General features: G+C 44.8%; 1 protein-coding gene across 1 annotated transcript in view; it reads left to right on the top strand.

Annotated features, from left to right (window-relative positions):
* The first annotated feature begins 6,941 nt into the window (after positions 1 to 6,941).
* The window catches only part of LOC145337570 (tenascin-X-like), a 214,373-nt gene continuing 202,161 nt past the window's right edge, over positions 6,942 to 19,153 (top strand). The window contains 1 exon segment of the mRNA XM_080182362.1: positions 6,942 to 7,023. The gene's annotated coding sequence lies outside the window, so the exon portion shown is untranslated.

The raw sequence follows: 19,153 nt of genomic DNA, 5'->3' as shown, positions 1-19,153 counted from the left end.
GTGCCAGGCAATGGCCAGCTCTAACAAGACAGAATCTAACCATTGACATTCAAAGGCATTCCTCCACTATCAACATCCAGGGGTTACCATTGATCAGAAACTGACGCGACTAGCCATGTAAATACTGTGGCTACAAGAACAGATCAGAAGCAAATAATGCTGTGGCAAATCACTCACTTCCTGCCTCCCCAAATTCTAACCAATATCCACAAAGCACAAGTCAGGAATGTGATGGAATACTTTCCACTTGCTCGGATGTGCAGCTCCAACAACACTCAAAAAGCTCAGCACTATCCAGGACAAAACACCCCATTAGATTGATACTTCTTCCACAAATATTCACTCCCATCACCATGGACAGACAGTGGCAACACTGTGTACCATCTTCAAGACTCTCCAAAAGCACATTCTGTCCAGACCCTGTCCTCCACCCTATTCCCATAGGCAATCCATGTAACCTACACATCTTCAGACACAAAGGGGCAATTTAGCATGGCCAATCCACCTAATCTGTAAACTGCAGAAAGAAACTAGGACATCCCGAGGAAACCCATGCCGACTCAGGGAGAATGTGAAAACGCCACACGTTCGCCCAAGGCCAGAATCGAACCCGGATCCCTGACGATCTGAGCCAGCAGTGCGAACCACTGTGCTAATTCAGCAACTTCCAAACCCACTACCACTACCATCTAGAATAGCAGCACGTACCTGGGAACACCACCATCTGGAGTCATTCACCGTCCTCACTTGGAAACATACTGCCATTCCTTCACTGTCGCTGGGTCAAAACCCTGGGATTCCCTCTCTAACAGCAGTGTGAGTGTACCTACATCTCAGGGACTGCAGCAGTTCAAGAAGGCAGCTCACCAACACCTCCACAAGGGGCAATTAGGGACAGACAATAAATGCTGGCCTAACCAGCAATGCCCACATCCCAGAAATGAATTTAGAAGAAATGAACAATGCAGGCCATCAGTCTTTTAAAGCAGGCCTGTATGCGAGTGCACCAGAGATTGTGTGATGCCCAGCCCAGCGATGGAAATGCATTTTACAGAACAATTTCCTATTAACATGAGCTTATTTTGGAATACTAAGAATATGGTCATGAATAAGCCCATCAGAGCACAGGACTGGATGTGCATCTTGTACAACTTTACAATGCTGGAATACTACAAAGCTCCGTCAAGCAGTGACCCACAATTTGCGAGTCCAGACTGGGAGTCTCACTTTGAACAGTTTATACTGAAATTAGCTCAATGTACACTGGCAGCTCCCAACGCCTGGACAGACAGACAGACTCAGTGACATTGTCTGAACTTCATCGTCCCACTGAGAGATATCCACGGTCCTCTAATCTTGACATTGCTTTATGTTAAAGCTGTTCCTTTTCTTTTGCCAACTGCCCTTTCATAACTATTGTCTCCAGTGGCCTGTGTCAGTAACATCATAAAAATTTGCTTGTTATGCTACAAGTAAGGAAATATGGAAATATTTCCCCAAACAGTGACGGCCCACATATGAGATAATCACATTTGTCCTGGCTCTGCAGATAAATATTCTACATCATGGTCAAAGCATCCACTTAAAGCTCTTTTGTCAGTGACTGTGCATTTAATTATCTAATGGCAGTGATGAATATTTTCCTGGCTCAACAATGAAAAAAGCAACTTGCCATTTCTATATCATGCCCCTCATGGCCTCAGGGCAGCCAGTGGTCTATCATGACTGAAATAATATCACTGTTATGGTGTTGGAAACATGGAAGCAAGGCAGTGCCCATCAGGCAGTGCCCACCTGGTGGCACCTATCTGGCACATTGACACTGGCACTCTTCCAATGTCAACTGGCCACCTCAGCAGGGGCCCCTAGACACTTTACAGTGTCAGTTGGCACCGCCAGTGTGCCAGAAGAGCATGGGCAGTGTGCCAGTGTGACGAGGGAATGGGCGCCTAAGTGGGGACTATGACCTGGGGCTGCTCGGGGAAGGAGGTCTAATGGGGGCAGTCGTACAGGGATGGATCATGAAGGTGGTCATCATGGCAGGGGGGGTATGTCGAGGGTCATGATTGGGGGATGTGTTGGTGGCCAGGCAAGGGGACCCATCAGTAGGACCTGGATACCAGCAGCCCGTCTTGGGGAGGGGATGGGGGGACTCACTGCTGATAGTGGGGGGTGGGGTGGGGGGGGAGTGGGTCCCAATGTTGGTGGAGGGAAGGAGTCTCCTAGGGCACTGAGATTGAGGTGCTCTTGCGAAACAGCCAAAGCATTCTGAAGCCAGGCTCACTGGTGTGTTTAGGCCCCATTCACCATTTCCACTCCCACCCCCCCACACCCCCAGTCCCCCACCCACCTTCACCTCCCTCAGTTCTGGCACCAAACTCCCAATTCTCTGAAAGAGAGACTGAGTGTGGGAGGATTGCGGTGCGGAGTGCACCTGAAAGACTAAAGTATATCACTCCTGCTTTCGTGCCATTACGGCACTGAGAAAATATTTTTGGGAAATTCCCGCCCATTGCCATTTTTGGAATAGAAGGGGATTGTTCAGCCCATTGAATTCACTGCCATTCCCGCTCTTTCCCTGTAGCCCTTCAGGTTTAGTGACTGATTTCAAGAAGAAATTAGATGTCGCTCTTGGGGCTGAAGGGATCAAGGATATGGGAGGAAGGGAGGATCAGGGATCAGGATATTGAATTTAATGATCAGCCATGATCAAAATGAATGGCAGAGCAGGTTTGAAGGCCTAGTCCTGCTTCTATGTTTCTATAACCTCAAATGCACATCCAATTTCACTTTGCACTTTTAGATAGCAAGTTCTCGGTTATTATCGCTTGCTCTACAAATAAAGGTCTTCTTCGCCTATTTTGACCTCTTGCCCAAAACCATTCCTCTATGTCCTTGTGTCATCAGATATTTGGAACTGTTTTTTCTTGTCTTCCCTATTCATACCTGTCTTTTACGCTATCAAACCTTCCTTAAATCTCCATTGCTTCAAGAGGAGCAACTCCAGCTCCTCGAATTTAACTTTGTAACTATTCTTGTAAATCTCCTTTGCATCCTGTCAAAGACCCTCGCAATCCTGGGGATCTTTTACAACCGGTTGAGAGAGCAATGGAGGTCTCAGTTTCATGCCTTGTCAAAAGAGTGCACCTCCAATCTTGCAATGTCAGCTCAAATTATGGATTTAAGTCCCTTGAAGGGCCCTCAGCTGTGGGCTAACCTGACTCAAAGGAAATTCTGCTGCCGACTGAGCCAGTGACTCTAAAACAGCAAATGGACGAAGAGATGCATGAAGATACACTCTCACCCCACTGTCCAAGGGAGGGCATGAGGCCGTGCTGTCACCTCAGGTAGAAATAAAACAATAAACACATGTATTTTGCCTTGGCCGACAATTAAATTTATCGTTCAACTGTGCCCCAAAGCGAACTAGCACCGAAAGATGAAATATCATCTCACATCACATTCACATTGGTCAAACAGTTTCTAAGTCAGAAGAAATCACTTAGTCTTTGCTGTGAATAAAATACTAAAAAGGATGTTATGCCACCACCCATTGCTTGGTGTAATGAATCCAATTATTACCTCTTTGTAAGAACTTTAAAGGCAGCTCAATGTGACTGCAAGTTCTAAAGGGTTTATTACCAATATTTGTATATGTACAAGGATATGACAGAACTGCAATACACCCCTACTTCCTTCTCCCCGGCTCCAGCTGAGGTTCCTCCCTAACCCAGGATCCGTGCCTTCGTGCCCGATGGGATCAGCTTCCCATGCTACCTCTCCATTGGAGCCAGCCCAACCACATGGCCCTCAGGGGTCGCTCCCTTAAAGGAGCCATGTTACCACATTCTTGCTGGAATTATTGAATGGAATTTCTTTGGATTAAACTCATTTCCATTCATATCCAATATATAGTATTCCAATGGATTATATTAATTCCTATTCGTTCCCAGCGTATGAAATTTCATTGGGTTCAATTAGTTCCCATTCATTCCCATTTTACATAGTTCTCATGGGTTCAATTAATTCCTATCCATTCCCACTTTGCAGAATTGGTTAAATTAATTCCTATTAATTTCTTCTCTACGGAATTCCAATGGTCCAGATGTCTTCCTCAACCAATTGTACGGAATTCCTGTGGATAACAGACGTTACATTCACCTCTATTCCTTTTCGATTGCAGGATATATGAATACTGTCCCAGTTAGACAGTGCTGCCTGCGATGATCATCACATTACAGTGAAGAGGATTATCACTGTGTAAAACATGCGCTTGTGTTTGCTAAAAAAACTGCTAAATGAATCATTAGAGAGAAGTGGTGAAAAAATTGCCAACTGGCATAGGCTATCTGCTGTTCATCATCTTTCTGACAGGCGAGGGAATCAGTGGTTAGGTTACAAACCTGTGAGATGCAAGTTTTTTCTCAAAGGTCTGGGTCCTGTGGCACAGTCAAGAGCACAGAGTAGCTTGTGGGACAGAAATCTGAACAGCTGTCTCTGAATGAATGAATGACTGCCAGTGGCCCCACCTTACACTGCAATACCACTACTTTCTGCCCAGACTCATGTCAATCGCTCTCATAAACAGTGTGAGTGTTCACCAGGATAAGGAGTTTAAAAACAAGTCCTTTTGAAATGGTATTCGATTGTGGAACAGTTGGGTGCATTTAGGGATAGTGGAACAAGTTTAGGTATTTTATTAGTGAGCACTCCAGATAAAGGCAATTACACAGTGCCCTTCACTACTCAGGACCTCCCACATACTTGACATTCCCTTCAGTCTGTAACACCATCAACCATGGCTGATCTTTGGCCTCACCTCTGTTCTTCTGCCTATTCCTCATATTCCTTGATTCCCCAAGAGACCAAAAACCTGTCGATCCCAGCTTAGGTATAGTCAATGACAGAGTGTCCACAACACTCTGGAGTGGGAAGAGTTTCTTCCTGTTACAGCCGATAAAAAACAGTCACTGTTGCCCTAGAAGAAAGATGGGACATTTATACAAGCTCCCACAAACAACAATGAGATGATGTGCCAGATCATCTGCTTGTTTCTGTTTATAAATATTAGCCAGGTGAGCTGGGAGAATGCCTAAACCAGTGCCATCGGGGATCTATTGCAACTTCCTGTGAGGCTATAGTCAAGATCATAGTCTAATACCTCACCCCCTGAAGGTGACACCTCTGACAGTGGTGCAGTCCCCCAGAACTGCACTGGGAATGTTCTGGTTTGGTGTTGGTTTCAGATCTCTGGAGTGGGGCTTGAAGCCATTATTCTTACTAATTCTGAGGTTGAGGGTGATGCCCACTGAGCCACAGCTCACAACTTTCTCCCCACCACCTACCCCCTTCCCAGTCCAGATGTGGAGAGCTGCTCAGTAAGTTACAGTTTGCAGCTTGAGTTTGACACCTGGCTGACCCAATAGGAAAAAATGTACATTGACCTTTGTGTTTACTAGTGACATCTGGGTGTGATAGATCAAACAATGAACCTCCTTTCTTCCACCCTACACTCTTATGTCACTGCATTCTTTTACCTTGCATAACCCTGGATTCGGCAACAAGGGAAAAATCTTCCATTTAAATAGTTGCCTTTGAATTCCAAACCTGTTTAAATGCTTGAAATATCCCATCCACCTCAATCCTTCCTCTGATGCACAGATTCTACCTTCTCTGATGTACTGATTGCCAGAAGATGTGAAGCAGGATCTGTGCTTGCCCTGAGATACAGTTCCTGAAGGCTGGTCCCTGCTCCTGCTCTCCCTGATGCAGCGCCTAGGCTGCAATCTCTGGTATTTCTTCCCTACACTCGGCCTCACTTTTCTCCTTAGGACCTCTCTCTTTGATCAAGCGTTTAATGTCTGGCCTACTGTCTCCTTACAGGCTGGGTACCATGCTTCGTTTAACAATGTGAAGTATCTGAGGACATTTTGTTAAACCATAAGACGTAGACACAGAAGTCTGCCATTCAACTCATTGAGTCTACTCCGCCATCAATGAGATCATGACTGATCTGATATGACAATCCTCAACTCCACTTTCTCTCCTTATCCCCTTAACCCTTGACTCTCTGACTGATTAAATTAAATGTGCTACATAAATAGAAGTTGTTTTGTTGGGACAGTTCTGATGTTAGTCAATGGGGAAGCGAATGGTGTCTTGCATGATGGCAATACATTCCAAAGCCCTTTACTGCCTGTTAAACACCATTGTATTGTAGCAAATACAGTAGCCACTTTGAGTGTAGCAAGATCTTGTCAAGAGAAGTGTGATAGCAACCAGATTATCTGGTTTAATTTTTGAGCTATTGGTTGAGGGATGAATGTTGACCCAGGGAGAACTCCCCTGCTCTTCAAGACAAGACATGTAATCTTTTACGTTCACCTGAGAGAGCAGAGGATGGGCCTTGGTTTAATGGTTCATCAGTGAGACAGCACCTCTGACAGTGCAGGAATCCCTCAGTGCAGACCCCTGGAATTATGAGGTCAGGTCTCTGGATAGAGGGACCTGAATCTACAACTTTCTAATTCAAGAGCTAAGTGTGTGAGCTGCTGAGGCACAGTGATAAATCTACATCAGAGACCACCACAGAGCAATATGACAGGCGCTCACCTACAGCCACATAAAACACTGCCTGAGTAGAGACACTTCAGGACCCTGACCAAAGCTTTATTGTCATTTGGGACCAGCCTTAGCCTCTCCAAGGGTTAAAGCTTTAAGCAATTTGCCCAGATCTGGTGGTGGCACGGGAGAGGAGGGAGAGAAGCAGGACAGCAGAGTGGACAGTGGTCAGCAAAAGAGTTAAAAATTAATGAATGAATTTTGGCATTTCCTCAATGACATCACTGGCTGGAATCACATGGGTGAGTTTTTTGCAAGAGGGAGTGTGTGTGAAGTTCACAGCCTTGCTGATCTCACTGTGGCAGAAGGAATTTATTTGACAAGCAGGTCATCAGTTAGAGTGCTGTCCACAGGCAGGCAGCTCAGACCAGCTCAGCTCCTCAATCATCCAGCGCCACCAAGGTAAGAAACCTGAATGTCCAGAATCATTCTGGTTTATATTAAACAAATATACTTTTGTTGCTTAAAATTATGATGGTGAGGGCAACAAAGGCAAGTCTATAAATCACATTTTAAAATAGTTCAAATATAGCTGTTTCTGCCTTACTTAGCACCATTCATAATTTCTTAGGCGTTTTAATATTTAAGCATGTGTGACTGGACTTTCCTTAAAACAATCTCAACATACTTCTATTGGACGGGTGGAAATTGAGATTTTTCAAGTTTCCTTGCTGACTCTGCCTCTTATTTATCCCCAAAGTAAAATGAATGATTTCAGTTGCTGTTCATTTAAATGTAGCTCTGCATAGAATTGTACAGCATACAATTTTGTCTGCTGCTTAGGTGGAACACTTAACATCTGGGAATATGCAAGTAGGTTGTTTCAACTCATTCCTGAACATCGAGCAGAGGTTGATGCAGCAGGGGGTTTGTTCAAGCAATTTTTTTCCATTAAAAAATAAGATCCTGGGTGTTTGAAGATAATTGCCAAAAGAATTAAAGGGGGAAGATTAACAGGATTTTTTTTAAAGTTTCAGTGCCCTGCCTGAGAAAAGTGATAAAATCATTCAGTAGCAACTTTTGAAAGAAGGGGAATGGATCAATATTTGAAAAAAAAAATTTTATAGGGTTTTAGGGACAGAACAGATGTGCAATTTATTGGAGAGGTCTTTCAAAGACCTGACCCAGGCATGATGCGCTGAATAGTCTCCTTCTGGGGTCTGGGATTCTGTAATAAGTCAATTGCTAAGATGGAGAGTTTGATTTGAACATGGTTTAATTAGAGGAATTCATTGACGGGCTCCTGCGTCAGGAGATGGAACATAAATTTCAACCTAGCCATTGTGTGCTACATCTTAATGAGCCTTCCAGGTTACAATTCCTATTATAGGACGTGTGCCAGGTTAATACTGCTGATAAATAGTTAAAAAACAACACAGAATGGAGAAAAGATGCTGAAATGTCTTTCAGGTTACTTTCTATCACAGTTACAAACCCTGAATAGGCAGGGCACTATGAATGGATGTATGTATGTAGGATTGGATTATACCTTTAACCAATACTTGTCCCTGTTCAAATGTTGAATAGCCTCGGTTTTCTCTTATTCATTCCCTGTGCCGCTGTTTCAAAGGCTACATAGGTACATATGTGTGTGACTCCTCTATTATCCCCATCATTTAACCTGTGTTATTCACTTTTGCCCTCATGATTTAAAGATTGTAGAATCATAGAATCTTACAGCATTGGAGGGGGCAATTCATCCCATCTTCCCTTGCCAATTCTTTGGGAGAGCTGTTCCTACCTCTTAAACTGTCCGTGCTTATCCAAAAGCATGGAGTGTTAACCATCACCTTGAATGTGAATTACACAAGCACTGTTTCTAATATTAAGCTTGTCTATGCTTCAGTTGGGATGGTGTTTTTACAAGGTAATTTGGATGTGACTGAATCATTGTTCCCAGTGAGAGCTATTCCTCCAGTTCCTTCCATTGCCCCACTCCCCGACTCCTCCAGTCTCCACCAAAACCCCACAACACCCCATCCCATCTTCCCCCCCAATCCCCCATTCCATCAGTCTCCAACTCCCTATCTCTTACTCCCCCAAACCCCAAAATCCCACTCCCCATCCCTCAACTCCTAACGTTCCCCCAACTCCAACCATTCCCCACTCCCCCATTCCATCACTCCCCCATTCCATCACTCCCCTATCCTTATTCCATCACTCCTCCATTTCCAAAAACTCCCCAGTGGCCGTCTCACCCCAATTTTGTCACTCCCCCATTCCCTCAATCTCCGAATCCCCCCATTGCCCCATTCCCCTAATATCCTAATTCTTCCCAACTTTCTTCATTTCCCCTACACCCTCATTCCTCCATTCCAGTCACTCCCTCCATTCTCCCACTCTCTCCATTCCTCTCATTCTCCCATTCCCCAACCCCCTCATTTCCCTCAATCTCTCCCAATCCCCCATACCCTCCATTCCCCCTCTTGCCCCAATGCCTCCCACTCCCCCTCAATCCCACACTCATTCCATTCCCCCAACTCTCCACTTCCCCGCTGCCTCAATACCCCATTCTCCCAAACACCCCTAAATCCCCATTACCCACTATTCCCTAACTCTCCCACTGCTCCATTCCCTCGCTCCCCACATTTTCCCTATTCCTTCAACTCTCCCCATTTCCTAAACTATCCGAATACCTCTATTCCCTCACACCCCATTCTCCCTCTCCAATCCCTCTACTCCTCAACTTCCCCATTTTCCCACCATCCCATTCACCCTACTCATTCCATTCCTTAATTTTTCCATTTTCCCACTTCCCCCATTACCCCCTATTCCCTCAAGTCCTCCCATTTCCCCTCACTGCCCATTCCCCACTTTCCCACTCTCTCACTCCATTCAATAATCCCTCATTTGCCCCAACCCTGCACCCCTCCATTTCCCCAGTCCCACATGCTCCCTCTTGCTGTGGGTGGCACGGTGGTTAGCACTGCTGTCTCACAGCGCCAGGTACCCGGGTTTGGTTTCCAGCTTGGATTACTGTTTGTGTGGAGTCTGCACATTCTCCCTATGTCTGTGTGGGTTTCTCCAGGTGCTCCAGTGTCCTCCCACAGTCTGAAAGACATGCTGGTTAGGTGCATTGACCTGAACAGGTGCCAGAGTGTGGGAATCCAGGAATTTCACATTAACTTCACTGCAGTGTTCATGTAAGCCTTACTTGTCACTAATAAATAAACTTTAGCTTTTCTCCCATTCCCCCACTCCCTCTTTTCCTCCATTTTGCCCATTCCCCCACTTTCTGTTCCCCAACTATCCCCATTCCCTCAAGTCCCCTTATTCCCCCGATTCCTCCATTACCCCACTTTTTTCTATTCATGGGACATGGGCGTCGCTGGTTGGCCATCATTTATTATCTGTTCCTAGTTTCCCTTGAGAAGGTGCTGGTGAGCCATCACTGTAGGCCACGTGCTGTGGGTTGATCCACAATGCCGTTAGGGAGGCAATTCCAGGATTTTGACCCAGCGACTGCGAAGGAGTGGCGATACGTTTCCAAGTCAGGATGGTGATCGGCTTAGAGGAGTACTTGCAGGTGGTGTTCCCATGTATTTGCCACCCTTGTCCTTTTAGATGGAAGTGGTAGTAGGTTTGGAAGGTGCTGTTTAAGGATCTTTGGTGTAGTGCATCTTGTACATAGTACACACTGCTGCTACTGGACGTCAGTGGCAGAGGAGTGGATGTTTGTGGATGTGGTGCCTATCAAGTGGGCTGCTTTTTCCTGGTTGGTGTCAAGCTTCTTGGGTGTTGTTGGAGCTGCACCCATCCAGGCAAGTGGGGAGTATTCCATCACACTCCTGACTTGCGCCTATTAGATGGTGGATAGGCTTTGGGGAGTCAGGAGGTGAGTTATTCGCCACAATATTCCTAGCTTCTGACCTACTCTTGTAACCACTGTGTTTATGTGGCAAGTCTAGTTGAGGTTCTGGTCAATGGTAATCCCAAGGATGTTGACAGTGGGGCATTCAGTGATAGTAACACCATTGAATGTCAATGGGAGGTGGTTAGAGTGCCTGGAATCTGTGTGGATGGATGTTACTTACCACTCATCAGCCTAAGTCTGGATATTGTCCAGATCTTGTTGCATTTGAACATGGGCTGTTTCTGAATCTGAGAAGCCGTGAATGGTGCTAAAGATTTTGCAATTATTGGCAAACATTCACACTTCTGATGTTATGATAGAGAGCAGGTCATTGATGAAGCAACTGAAGATTGTTGAGCCTAGGACACTACTCTGAGGGACTCCTGCAGAGATGTCCCAGAGTTGAGATGACTGACCCTCCATAACCACAACCATCTTCCTATGTGTCAAGTATGATTCCAACCCCCAGTGGAAAGTTTGCCTCCTGATACCCATTAATTCTAGTTTCACTAGGGCTCCTTGATGCCACATTCGGTCAAATGCAGCCTTGATATCAAAGGCTGTCACTCTCACTTCACCTCTGGAATTCAGCTTTTTTGTCCATATTTGAACCAAGGCTGTAATGAGATCAGGAGCTGAGTGACCCTGGCGAAACCCAAACTGGGCATCACTGAGCAGGTTATTGCTGAGCAGGTGCTGTTTGATAGCACTGTCGATGACCCCTTCCATCACTTTACTGATGATCGAGAGTAGACTGACTGGGCGATAATTGGCCAGTTTGGATTTGTCTTGCTTTTTGTGTGCAGGACGCAACTGGGCAATTTTCTATATTGTCGGGTAGATGCCAGTGTTGTAACTGTACTGGAAAAGCTTGGCTAGGGGAGCAGCAAGTTTTCAGTGCCGAATGTTATCAGGGCACACTGCCTTTGCAGTATCCATGTCTCCAACCATTACTTTATATCACATGGAGTGAATCAAATTAGCTGGAGACTGACATCTGAGATGCTGGGGACCACTGGAAAAAGCCAAGATGAATCATTCACTCGGCCCTTCTGGCTGAAGATTGCTGCGAATGCTTCAGCTTTATTTTTTGCGGTGAAGTGCCAGGATCCTCCATCATTGCGGAAGGAGATACTTGTGGAGCCTCCTTGTCCTCCAGTGAGTTGTTTAATTGTCCACCAGCATTCACAATTGGATGTGGCAGGACTGCAGAGCTTAGATCTGATCCGTGGGTTATGGGATTGCTTTACTCCATCACTTGCTGTTTATGCTGCCTGGCATGTCAGTAGTCCTGTTTGGTGGCTTCACCAGGTTGACACCTCATTTTTAGGTATGCCTGGTGCTGCTCCTAGCATGCACTCCTGCAATCTCCACTGAACCAGGGTTGATCCCCTAGTTTGATGGTAATAGTTGAGTGGGGGATATGCCAAGCCATAAGATTGCAGATTGTGCTGGAGTACAGTTCTGCTGCTGTTGATGGATGCCACAGTGCCTCATGGATGCCCATCTTGAGTTGCTGGATCTATGTGAAGTCTGTCCCATTTAGCACACTGATAATGTTAAACATGCTGGAGGTTTTTCTCAGTGTGAAGGCGGGACTTTGTCTTCCCAAGGACCTTATGATGGTCACTCTTACCACTACTGCCATGAAGTCAAGTACATGTTTCCCTCTTGTTGGTTCCTTCCAATTCCCCTCACTCCACTATTCAGCCCATTCCCCCACTAACCCCATTCCCTCGCATTCAACCATTCCCCTAATCTCCCCACTTACCCATTCCATTATTCCCAATTCCATCATTCTCCCATTCCTCCAGTCTCCCATTCCCTAACTCCTCATCACCCACTCCGCATTCTCCTAATATCTCTACACAACGCATTCCCTCACTGCCCCATTCCCTCACTCATCCTCATTCACTCACTCCTCCATTCCACCAGTCTCCCTAATTCCCCCACTGCTGCATTCGCCCACTCTCTCTCATGTTCCTATTCCCCTATTCCCCTCAACCACCATTCCCACACATCACCATTACCCCACTATTCCCATCCCACTCACTCCCCCATTCTTTCACACCACACTGCTTCCCCATTCTCCCACTACCCTATTCCCTCACTCCTCCCATTCCCCAACAACCCCCACTTCCCCATTCCATCATTCTCAATTCCTTCGCCCCCCCCCCCATTCCCCCACTCTCCCATTCCCTAACCCCCCATCACCCAATCCCCCATTCTCCCACTTCCCCATCCCCGTTCCCCACTCCAATTCCCCCCATACTTTCCCCATTCCTTCACTTCCTCCCATTCCTGACTCCCTCCAAGTATTAAGTCCCCAGGGAAGTGCTGATTGATGGTCAGTAAACCCAGGTAGAACCCTGAAGGGAAATTCCTGTTCCTGATTCCTCTTCTAGATTTTGCCTGGGTTTCCTTCCCCTGGGGTTTTCGATCACTGCATCACGTACAGATTAACCACCTTTACTTCCATAATCAGGCTCCTTGCCTCAAATCAGCTAAATCCCACAGCCTATCTGTTCACTTTAACCACCTCTGCCATCAATTATCCATATTTAAATCTAGCGCCAGTCAATTCACTGATCATTTAGTAATGGCCTTGAAAGATCAGTTTTAAAATTAAGATCCTGTTACTCAACAAGTGTCATTCCTGTATTCATTTGTTGAAGCAGGTTGATGGAACCTATTGCTATTCTTTGGACCTTGTTTCTTGTGATAGTTAATCTTAAAGTGTTCATTGTTAAGACTTTGATGCTTAGGAATGAGTTGGTGTTTGAAGTGTCGCACACTGAGCAGTCTGCAGGTTCTAATGTCCAGTTGCTGCACACTGGTTTTATAAGATGTTCACTTAAACTTTCTGCTGCCCACTTGTCTTTTAAATACTATCATTAAAAAAGCTGGAGTAACAGCAGATGGCTGCGTAACTGCTCCAAGAGCAGCTTGCAAGGAATTTGACAGGGAAACGTAGAGGACTTCCCAAAGTACTGTGCAGCCAATGAAGTGCTTTTTGAAGTGTAGCCATTGTTGTAATATTGGAAAGGCAGTAGGCTGTTTTCATACTGTAATATCCCACAAACAGCAGTGTGATAATGACCCTGTTTAATTGACGTTGGATGCAGGATCAATATTACCTGAGGGAAAGAACTCCCCTGCTCTTCAAAACAGGATCCTCTGCATTCACCTGGGAAAACACAGTAAGAAGTCTCACAACACCAGGTTAAAATCCAACAGGTTTATTTGGTAGCAAAAGCCACTAGCTTTCGGAGCGCTGCTCCTTCATCAAGTGCTCCAAAAGCTGGTGGCGTTTGCTACCAAATAAACCTGTTGGATTTTAACCTGGTGTTGTGAGACTTCTTACTGTGTTTACCCCAGTCCAACACCAGCATCTCCAAATCATGTTCACCTGGGAAGGCAAACAGGACCTTGATTTAGCCTTGCTTCTGAAAGAAAGATTCCTCCCCACCCCAAACCACAGTCCCATTAGTGCAGCATTCTCAGTACCGCACTGTGAGTGTCACTTTGGACCATGGGCTTGAAGTCTCCAGGGTGAAACTTAAACCCATGAACCTTCTGACTCAAGAGTGAGAACAACTGTGCCACAACTGGCACCTAACAAAAATAGTGTTTGGCAACTCCATGTTTTTGAGTTTATGCAGCACCTTACAGCCTATAATTATCCCTTCTCCTCTGTGTAAACGTTACAGCTTGGAGGAGTCTCAATAGTTCTGTTTATTCACTGTATCTGCCAGTGCAGATAGTTTATTGCATACCCTGGATCTGTGAACGTTTATTGAAATGTCAACATCAGGAAAGCATTAGCACAGTGATTCATGCTTCAAATCAGGGAAACAAATTGCAAACTATTTTAACATCTGGAATTTGCAGCAGAGCAGGTGGCGCGGAAATGAGAGAGATAAAAACTGACAAATATTGGAAACCAGAAATGAAAATCTTAATAAACAGTGATCCCAGGTGGTACAGCATTAGGGTAGCTCTAGTCAGGAAGACCCATGGACAAAACCCACCTTGCATCCCACCATTTACTGCAGTAACTGTAAACACGTCAGCAGAATAATGTCACTAATTGTCTAAGAGGTGTGAAGGTCGCAACCTTCACCAGATTTACATGAACTTGTGTTCGGTTGAGGGCTGATCTGAGGAGACATCTAACATGAAATGATTTGATAGGGATAGATAAGGATAAATTATTTCCTCTGATTGGGAAATTAAGAAGGGAGAATGTGGGGTGCGGTCATTTTTGGAAAATGTGTCAGGGGGTTTTCATGCAAAGGCGGTATCAGTGCACCATGCACTATTGCTGTACTCTGCGTCTTTTGTTGTGCCATGTGCTATTTCTGTACTGTGCATTTTTCTTGCTGTGCCATGCATGATTGTTGCATATGCACTATTGCTGGACTATGCATTTTTTGCTGTGCCATTCACTATTGTTGCTGTAATGTGCATTGTTGCAGCACTGGGCACTCTTCCAGTGACATGCACTTGCAGTATTGTGCACTATTATTGCACTGTGTACCGATTATTCCTGTACTATGCATTATTGCAGCATTGTGCACAATTGCTGCACCTCTATATCTACTTTCTCGCTGTGACTATCTCTATCTGTGTTCCTTCACTTTGACTATCCTTCTACCTGTGCTCTCACAGTGACTATCCCTCCATCCTTACTCTCTCACTGTGACTATCCATTTATCTCTGCCCTCACTCTATCCTTTTACCAGCCCCATCAATGACACCTACTACAGTCTTTCTTTGTCCCTTATGAACTCTATCTAGCTTCTTATGTGTATCCACGGTATTTACTGCAATTAGCAAGTTTCATTCTTGCCACTCTTGGGGTGTTTGCTGCGGCTCACTGGTTGGCTGTTATGCTTACTGAGTCAGAATGTTATGGGTTCCCTTGTTAGACACAGTGTCTTATAATTTAGGTTTGTACTTCAGTGTTGCACTGAAGTGATGCTGCATTTTTGGAGGCAATATGTGTCAGATGCAAAATTAAACTGACACTTTTCTGCAATCTAAGATGAATGTCAAAGATTCCACTGTAATGTCAAAGAAGCCAGTTATCCCAATTGCCCTGACCAATCAACATTCAAAAAAAAAGCAAAAATAGCTAGTCATTGACATACTGCTGTTTGTGGGAGCTTGCTGTTCACAAATTGGATGCCATGCTTCCAATACTACACTAACAATAGCTACATTTCAAACAACATTTAGCTATAAGGAACTCTGGGATGTCAGGAAGGGCTTTGCATAAATGGAAATACTGTCTTCCCAATTGGATTCATGAGCAACGATCTTACATACACTTTTTATTCATTTGTGATAAATGGGAATCACTGCCCATCTCTAGTTGCCCTTGAGAAGGTGGTGGTGGGGGTGAGCTGCCTTCTTCAATCGCTGTAGTCCACGTTCCATGGGTTGACCCACAACGCTGTTAGGGAGGGAATTCCAGGATTTTGACCCAGTGACTGTGAAGGAACGGTGTTATATTTCCAAGTCAGGATGGTGAGTGGCTTGGAGGGGAACTTGCAGATGGTGGTGTTCCCATTTACCTGCTGCCCTTGTCCTTCTAGATGGAAGTGGTTGTGGGTTCGGAGGGCGCTGTTTAAATATCTTTGGTAAATTGCTGCAATGCAATTTGTAGATAGTACACACTGCTACTACTGAACGTCGTTGGTGGAGGGATTGAATGTTTGTAGATATGGTGCCAATCTAGCAGGCTGCTTTGTCCTGGATGGTGTCAAGCTTTTTGAGTGTTGTTGGAGCTGCACCCATCCAGGAAAGTGGGGAGTATTCCATCACACTCCTGACTTGTGCCTTGTGGATGGTGGATAGGCTCTGGGGAGTCAAGAGGTGAGTTACTCACTGCAGTATTCCTAGCTTCTTACCTGTTCTTGTACCACTGTGCTAATGGCCACTTTTAGTGTTGGTGTCCCTCACAAGTGGAACACTGTTGGGATGGAACCACCTATAAGTAAAATGAATCTGTTTCTAATTATTCAAATCCTCAGGCCAAGACTTGGTCATTGCTTGTATGAAATGCCAGTATTTAAATAGACCCGTCAGGCTATTATTTGAATCACTTACAACACTTGACACAATCTTTGATGTGGAGAAAATTATTACATACCCTCCTCTTCCCTGCAGTGTTTGACTTGATATCGTCAAATTGTGTATTTGTGGTGTGCCGGTGTAATTACTTCAGTGAGACCCATGAGGTGGGTGGTAATGATTGTCTACCCAAACAGGGAGACTCACCCGTGTAAATAATGAGGAGTGTCAGATCTCCTAGCACACCAGATCCTGACTTTGTACCTGAAGAACTCTTAGGAGTGGAGATTAGTTTGGAAGTAAAGGGAGATCTGATGAAGGGACACCAGGCTCTGAAGAGTTATTTCACCTTTTTCTTTCCTATGACTGGTTATAGAGCAACAACTATAATTTTACATCAAGGAGCGGCAGTGCGTGTTGCTGTAATTGTTGTTATTTCACTTTCCACACCTAGTGGTGTACAGGATAGATTATGGCAAGGTATTTTTGTTCCCAGAGGCTTATAACTTGAGACGCGCTACTCCACATTGATCATGGCTGACCAGGAATCTCCCTTGCTCTTAGTGCCTGCCATTGGTGCATGACTCAAACTGTTAGTGCATTATGAATGCACCTTCCTTGGTCATCAAATCCTAGGGTGGGTCTTGAAATTGGAGTTTCTGGCTCAATGGCAGGGACGCTAACCACTGCGCCACAAGGTGTCCTTATTTGTGTAATAATTCCTTTGTATTTATGAGTCTTATATATAAGGGACATAGGTTTAAGGTGCGAGGGGCAGGGTTTACAGGAGATGGATGAGGCATGTTTTTTTATACAGAGGGTGGTGGGTGCCTGGAACTCTCTGCCGGGGGAGGTGGTGGAAGCAGATACAATAGTGACTTTTAAGAGGCATCTTGCCAAATACGTGAATAGGATGGGAATGAAGGGATACGGTCCCTGGAAGGATAGGGGGTTTTAGTTCAGTCAGGCAGCATGGCCAGTGCAGGCTTGGAGGGTCTGTTCCTGTGCAGTAATTATCTTTGCTCTCTGAGTCGGATATTGAGTCATTGTGTGTTCCTTGGTCTGTTCTGGGCAACCATCATTGTGCACAGAAATATTTTTAATTTTCCATTTATGTGTCAGGTATCCGTAGTTGCCATGGTTTGTACGGATGTAGTTTAGGGATGCCCATGAGCTTCGTGGGAGGTTGAAACTAGAAATATTCTATGTTGGGTCTTTCACAAGGTGTTTGTTTATAACTTCTTATGAGGACTATTCGTGTTTCCAAGCTTCTTCAGGTTGACATCACATTACTTGAGGTTATGTGCATGGGTCCAAAAGGATTTGTGTGACTTTAAGTGGAACTGAGGGACATTGGTGAGACATTTGTTTTCCTAGATTCGCTGAGTTTCATGAAGGCCAAGATGTTGCGACTGATGGAGGAGATAGAAGGGGGGTTGGGAAGGGGGAGGGGGGGATGGGGTGGGGGGGTGGATTGGATGGTGATATTTACAGTACAGACAGCCAGGGGGCTGGGATTGACTTCAGCATTCCAGTGATGCATCTCAAAGCAGTGTTCAGTTAAACATCAACAACCAATTGAGTGTGGCTACTTCTGATCCATAATGGTGCACAATACTCAGCTATGACGTACACGAAGGTCATCGCCAAAGTTCATGGCACTGAGGTTTCCCAACTGGCGTTTGCCAAACTCTGGATGAATTTGACTATTGGCTTCATCTTGGTGGAAAGCTAACGTGTGGTCCAGCTTCACTCTGAGGTAAGTCAGGTTGGAATCATGTCATTCAGGGTTTTCACAGAATGTTATATTATTGCACTGAGTGAGATGAACACATGTTCAACTGCAGTCAGCCATTATTGAACATTTGTTTACACCTCCCCAACAGATAGGGCAATATAACAAAATGCCCAGATCTTGCAATGTTCTACCCCTCCCATTAAAACAAAACTTATACATTAAAATGTACAATTTTGCATGCAATACATGTGACAATAATCAAATCAAATTTCCAGGATTACAATATGATTAAACCAACATCAATACTTCATAAAATTCAACAGTGGGTTGCTTATCCATTTATACTGTAATTACAAACTAAAACATAAACGACTGATATTTCCAGAGTAATTTACATGTATGCAAAAATATCTTTTCATTAACACCAGTGCATCATCATTTGACAAGAGAAGAACATTTTTTCATGAGTATTTCTGAGGAAAGGGACATTGTGTTGAAGATTTTCATCTTGTACTCACCAGGAAAGATGTTCAGTATAAGTTGCGGTTCCCTTTGAGATTGGTTATTCTTGTGATTCTGACCTGGTGAGTGCAAGATGCAAAGCTTCAACAGCGTGTCCCTTTTCTCAGCAATATTCAAGTGCTTCAATACTGAACACATGTTTACTTCTTTCTTCCTACATACTTTCAGTTAATCCTCTGGCTTCTTTGTCCTGTTTGCTGGATATACCTTGTTCCGTTTGCATTAGTTTGATTCTCTTGACACACCCAAATGTGTCAAACCTGAACTTTGAGCACCAGCTCCACTGAATGGTTGGAACTGTGACATTGATTGATTTGTCCCTTCCTCTATGATGGATACTA

The sequence above is a fragment of the Carcharhinus amblyrhynchos genome, unplaced genomic scaffold (assembly GCF_965287045.1).
Source record: "Carcharhinus amblyrhynchos unplaced genomic scaffold, sCarAmb.v2.hapA scaffold_52, whole genome shotgun sequence".
NCBI lineage: Eukaryota > Metazoa > Chordata > Chondrichthyes > Carcharhiniformes > Carcharhinidae > Carcharhinus > Carcharhinus amblyrhynchos.
This window is presented reverse-complemented; position numbering and strand designations above follow the sequence as displayed.